General features: G+C 33.6%; 1 pseudogene; it reads left to right on the top strand.

Moving 5' to 3' along the window:
* Nucleotides 1-4022: 4022 nt before the first annotated feature.
* On the top strand, nucleotides 4023-4119 carry LOC116149689 (U6 spliceosomal RNA; annotated as a pseudogene).
* Nucleotides 4120-4918: the final 799 nt, after the last annotated feature.

Below are 4918 nucleotides of genomic sequence, written 5' to 3'. Positions count from 1 at the left end.
AGAGTTTGGGTCCCCAAGGACTTTGTGGAGCAGAACTGTGAAACCAGACCTAGACTGCCTACCTCTGGACTTTTATGGGAGAGAAATAAAATTCTCCCTTGTTTAAGATGTTGCTATTTTAGGTTTCTGTTACTCGCAGTTGAACCTAGTCTTAGCTAATATAAATACCTTCCTTGCTGGTTTGTTGTGAGTTAGGTGATAAGTACCTGACATCATGCCTCGTACAGATAACATAAGTGCCTGACATCATACTTAGTATACAGTAAGTGACAGTAAATGAATGTAGCACATATTATTTTTTGATTTATAATAATGGTAGAGGAAATAGCAATATACATCCCCAGCCAATGTTGAGATAAAATTGGCAATACTGTTGAAGTCAGCTAAAGTTATGGCTGTAGTCACAACATTTACATAATAGTATAGATCTATGACATGTGTTTGTTGATAATATTATCTTAAAGAGTTTCCTTCTTAACTCACTCCTCACTAAATTAAAGTTTTATCTTAATGAAATTTGGGAAACAGATCTACATTAGCAGTGTTAGTGCAGCATTTGCTTGGCCATAAATTTTAACTCACTCATGTAGTAATCCCCTCAAAATATGGCAAAACAGGAGATTTTTTAACTTTTTTTCCTCATAAATATTTCAAAATTATATTAAGAAAATGCAATCTTTAGATGTACTTGAAAAGTAATGTTATATATTAAATTACTACATTCGCTCAGGCAATACAGTTTCTTAACAAAAAATTATACCGCAGCTTTAAAATACTGAAAAACTTTCTTTTAGCTATTGGAAGATGAAATAGTTTTTAGAAAATGATTACCATTGTAACTCTGCCATTAGCTTCTTTGGTATTCCCTACTGTGAAGATTATTATTTTGAGACTTGGAAAGTCAGCAAAAAGGCATGCAAAGCCTCCTCCAGCCCTGAATCAATTTTTTAAGACAAATTTTCCTCAGAAATACGGTGAAACACAGAGAAGTCATTCATTATGAGTTCCTCGAGCAAAAATTCTTTTTAATTATTTGGACATTGGAAAAGGAACTCACAGAGAAATACTGTTCACAGCGGATTCCATAAAGCATTTGACAGTTATGTGTCACTAGCAAAGTGACTATTAGGTCCCAATTTAACTGGAATGGGGCTTCCACCATTTAGGTGCCTTTTAAAGTTAATTAGTTGCAGAAATCGATTATGAAGACTTTTAATAAGTCCTATACTGTGAAGGTCAGTAGAGATTTTTTAAATGGCTATTAGAGGAAGTTGGTCGGAAGAGTCTTAAAAAAAAATCCAAACTAATTTAACAGGAGAGTCAAGGTTTTAAGGTTTAAGTAGTCTTGAGATGTCTTAAGGAGGGATGGTAGTCTGACTCATGAGACACACAAGTACATGAGAAGCATAAGTCAAGGCAAGAGGTGGGGCAGTCTGTGGTCCAGGTGCCTATCAGTACGGCCAGTGGGATACTAGTTGGGAACAGTAGAACATAGGGCTGGGAATGCAGATTGTGACGTTACTGTGACATTACAATGGGCTCTTGCAGCTAATTCATTAATAATTGGTAACCATTAAAGGGTTTTAACAGAAAGGTTAAACAAAAGTCAGTCCTGACTTCACTGGGTGGATTCTACCAAACATTTACAGAAGAGTTAATACCAGTTCTTCATGAATTCCTCTGAAAATTTGAAGGACAGAGAGCACTTCTCAACTTGTTCTATGAGTCCAGTATTACCCTGACACTAAACCCAGGCAAAGACAGCACAAGAAAAGAAAATTATAGACCCATATCACTTATAATTATAGATATAAAAACTTCAACAGAGAATTTAAAAACCAAGTCCAGCATCATATAAAAGGATTATCATACATGACCAAGTGGAAGTTATACCAGGAATGCAAGGTTGATTGAACATTTAGAAAAAAAAATCAAGTAATGTCACCATATCAATAGAAAAAAACAATAACCATGTAAACATCTCAGTAAATGCAAAATAAGCATTGGGAAAAAAACAATCCTCATGAGAAAAAAATTCAGCAAACTAGGAAGTGAAGCTAACTTCCTCAACCTGATGAAAGCCATCTAGAAAAACTCATAGCTAATATCATACTTCCTGTTCTTTTCCCTTAAGGTCAGAACAAGATGGGGACGTTTGCTTTCACCAGTTCTGTTCAACATTGTACTAAAAGTTCTATCCAGGGCAGTTAGGCAAGAAAAAGAAATAAAAGTCATCTCAATTAGAAAAGAAGTAAAACTATCTCTAATTGTAGATGACATGATCTTGTATACTGAAAATCGTAAGGAATCCACATTTTAAAAAACCCCATTAAAACCAATTAAAAAGTACAGCAAGGTTGTATGATATAAGATCACTATGCAAAATTAATTATATTTTTAATCAATGAATGATCCAAATATGAAATTAAGAAATTCCACTTATGATAGTATCAAAAAGAATCAAATATGTAAGAATAAATTTAACAAGAGAAGTGCAGAACATATACTTTGAAAACTACAAAATTCATTGAAAGAAGTTAAAGATGATCTAAATAAATGGAAAGACATTGAATGTTGATGGATCAGAAGACTTAATACTGTTAAGATGGCAATACTCACAAATCAACCCACAGATTCAATGCAATTCCTGTCAGAATCTCAAGTGGATTCTTTGTAAAAATTAATAAGCTGATCCTAAAATTCATATGGAAATTTAAAGGCTCAAAAATAGCCAAAACAATCTTGAAAAGAAGAACAAAGTTGGAGTACTCACATTTTCCAATTTCAAAACTTACTATTAAGTTACAAATAATCAAGACTACGATACTCATGTAAGGATAAATATACACACACAAACACACATATATATATACATATGTGTGTATATATATATTATCTATCAATCTATATATCTATCTCAATCAAATAGAATGGAGAATCCAACATAAACCCTCACATTTATTGTCAATTGCTTTTTGACAAAGTTGCCAAAACATTGAAACAGAAAGATTAATCTTTTCAACAAGCGGTACTGGGACAATTGGATTATCTACATACAAAAGAATGAAGCTGGACCTCTACCTTACACCATACACAAAAATTAACTCAAAATGAATCAATGACCTAAATGTAAGAACTTAACCTATAAACTTACAAGAAAACATAATGGTTTAAGTCTTCTTATATTGGATTTGGCAATGGTTTCTTAGATATGACACCAAAATACAAACAATCAAAGGGAAAAAAAAAGATAAATTGGACTTCCTCAGAATTAGTAACTCTTATACTTCAAAGGACACCAATAGAAAGTGAATAAACAAATCAAAGAATGGGAAAAAATATTTGTAGATCATACATGTGGTAAGGGACCTGCATCTAGGATATATAATACTTTAGTCAATGGCAAACAAATAACCCAATTAAAAAATGGTCAAAATCTGATTTGACATATCTCAAAAGAAGATATACAGATTGCCAATAAACACATGAAAAGATGCTCAACATCACTAGTCATAAGGGAAATGCAAATCAAAACTGCCAGGGATATCTGTACACCCACTAGGTTAGCTATAATAGAAAAAGACAGTAACAAGTGTTGGTGAGAATGTGCAGAAATTGGAACCCCCATGTGAGCTGGTGGGAATGTAAAATACTGCAGCCATTTTGGAAAACAGTGTGGCAATTCCTTAAAGAGTTAAACATAGAGTTATATTATGACTTAGCAATTCCATCCATAAGTTTATGCCCAAGAGAAATGAAAACATACATTCATGCAAAAACTTGTAAATGAGTGTATATATAGCAATAGTCATAATAGTCAAAAGGCAGAAACAATTCAAATGTCCACCAACTGATGAATGGATAAACAAAATGTAGTATCTCTACATCCTACAACATGGATGACCCTTGAGAACAATCTGCTGAGAGCAAGAAGCCAGCCACAAAAGACCACATAGTCTATGATTCCATTTACATGAAATATCCAGAACAGGGAAATCTATAGAGACAGAAAGCAGATTTGCGTGCTCGCTTTGGCAGCACATTGGAACAATACAGAGGAGATTAGCATGGCCCTGGCACAAGGATGATGTGCAAATTTGTGAAGTGTTCCATATTTTTGGGAGTTAGAGATTTGCAGATACGAGCTGATGTATGTATCGAATAGATAAACAACAAGTTCATGCTGTATACCGCAGAGAACTATATTCGATATCTTGTAGTAACTTATGGTGAAAAAGAATATGAAAACGATATATGTATGTTAATAAATTACTGAAGCATTATGTTGTACACCAGAAATTGACACATTGTAAACTGACTATACTTCAATTAAATATATATGTATATGTGTGTATATACATAAATATATATGTATATATATACACACACACATATATATACCTACATACATACACATACACAAAAGTCAAAAAAAAAAAAAAGAAAGAAAGATTTGCAGTTGCCTGGGGCTGGATGGAGAGAGGATTGGGATGTAATATTTAAGGGTTTATTTGGGGGATGATAAATATGTTCTAAAATTGTGGTGATGATTGCACAATTCTGTGGACATAGGAAAAACTGTTGAATTGTTTAAAAACAGAAAACAAAAAAAATCAAACGCCAGTGCTATGTTTGAGGAAGATCACTCTAATGGGAGTGGAGAGAGACAGAAAGCACAGAGACCGATTATGAGGTCATTACCTCTAATCTAGAAGTTTAGAGACAAGATTTCTCAGGTCTTTTCTTCCTTCACTCTCTAGGCCCTTTCCCTTCAAACGCAATTAAAACACACTGAGTTATCAAATCTACACTTGATAAATTCACAAATACGCTAGAGGATGGGACTCCGGAAGAGAAGATCATAAAGGGAGCTCCCAACTCTCTCGTGGTCAATTTTACTATTTAAGTAACCAAGGGA

The sequence above is a fragment of the Camelus dromedarius genome, chromosome 30, assembly GCF_036321535.1.
Source record: "Camelus dromedarius isolate mCamDro1 chromosome 30, mCamDro1.pat, whole genome shotgun sequence".
Taxonomy (NCBI): domain Eukaryota; kingdom Metazoa; phylum Chordata; class Mammalia; order Artiodactyla; family Camelidae; genus Camelus; species Camelus dromedarius.
Note: the sequence above shows the minus strand (reverse complement) of the source record. Positions and strands in the feature narration are given on the sequence as shown.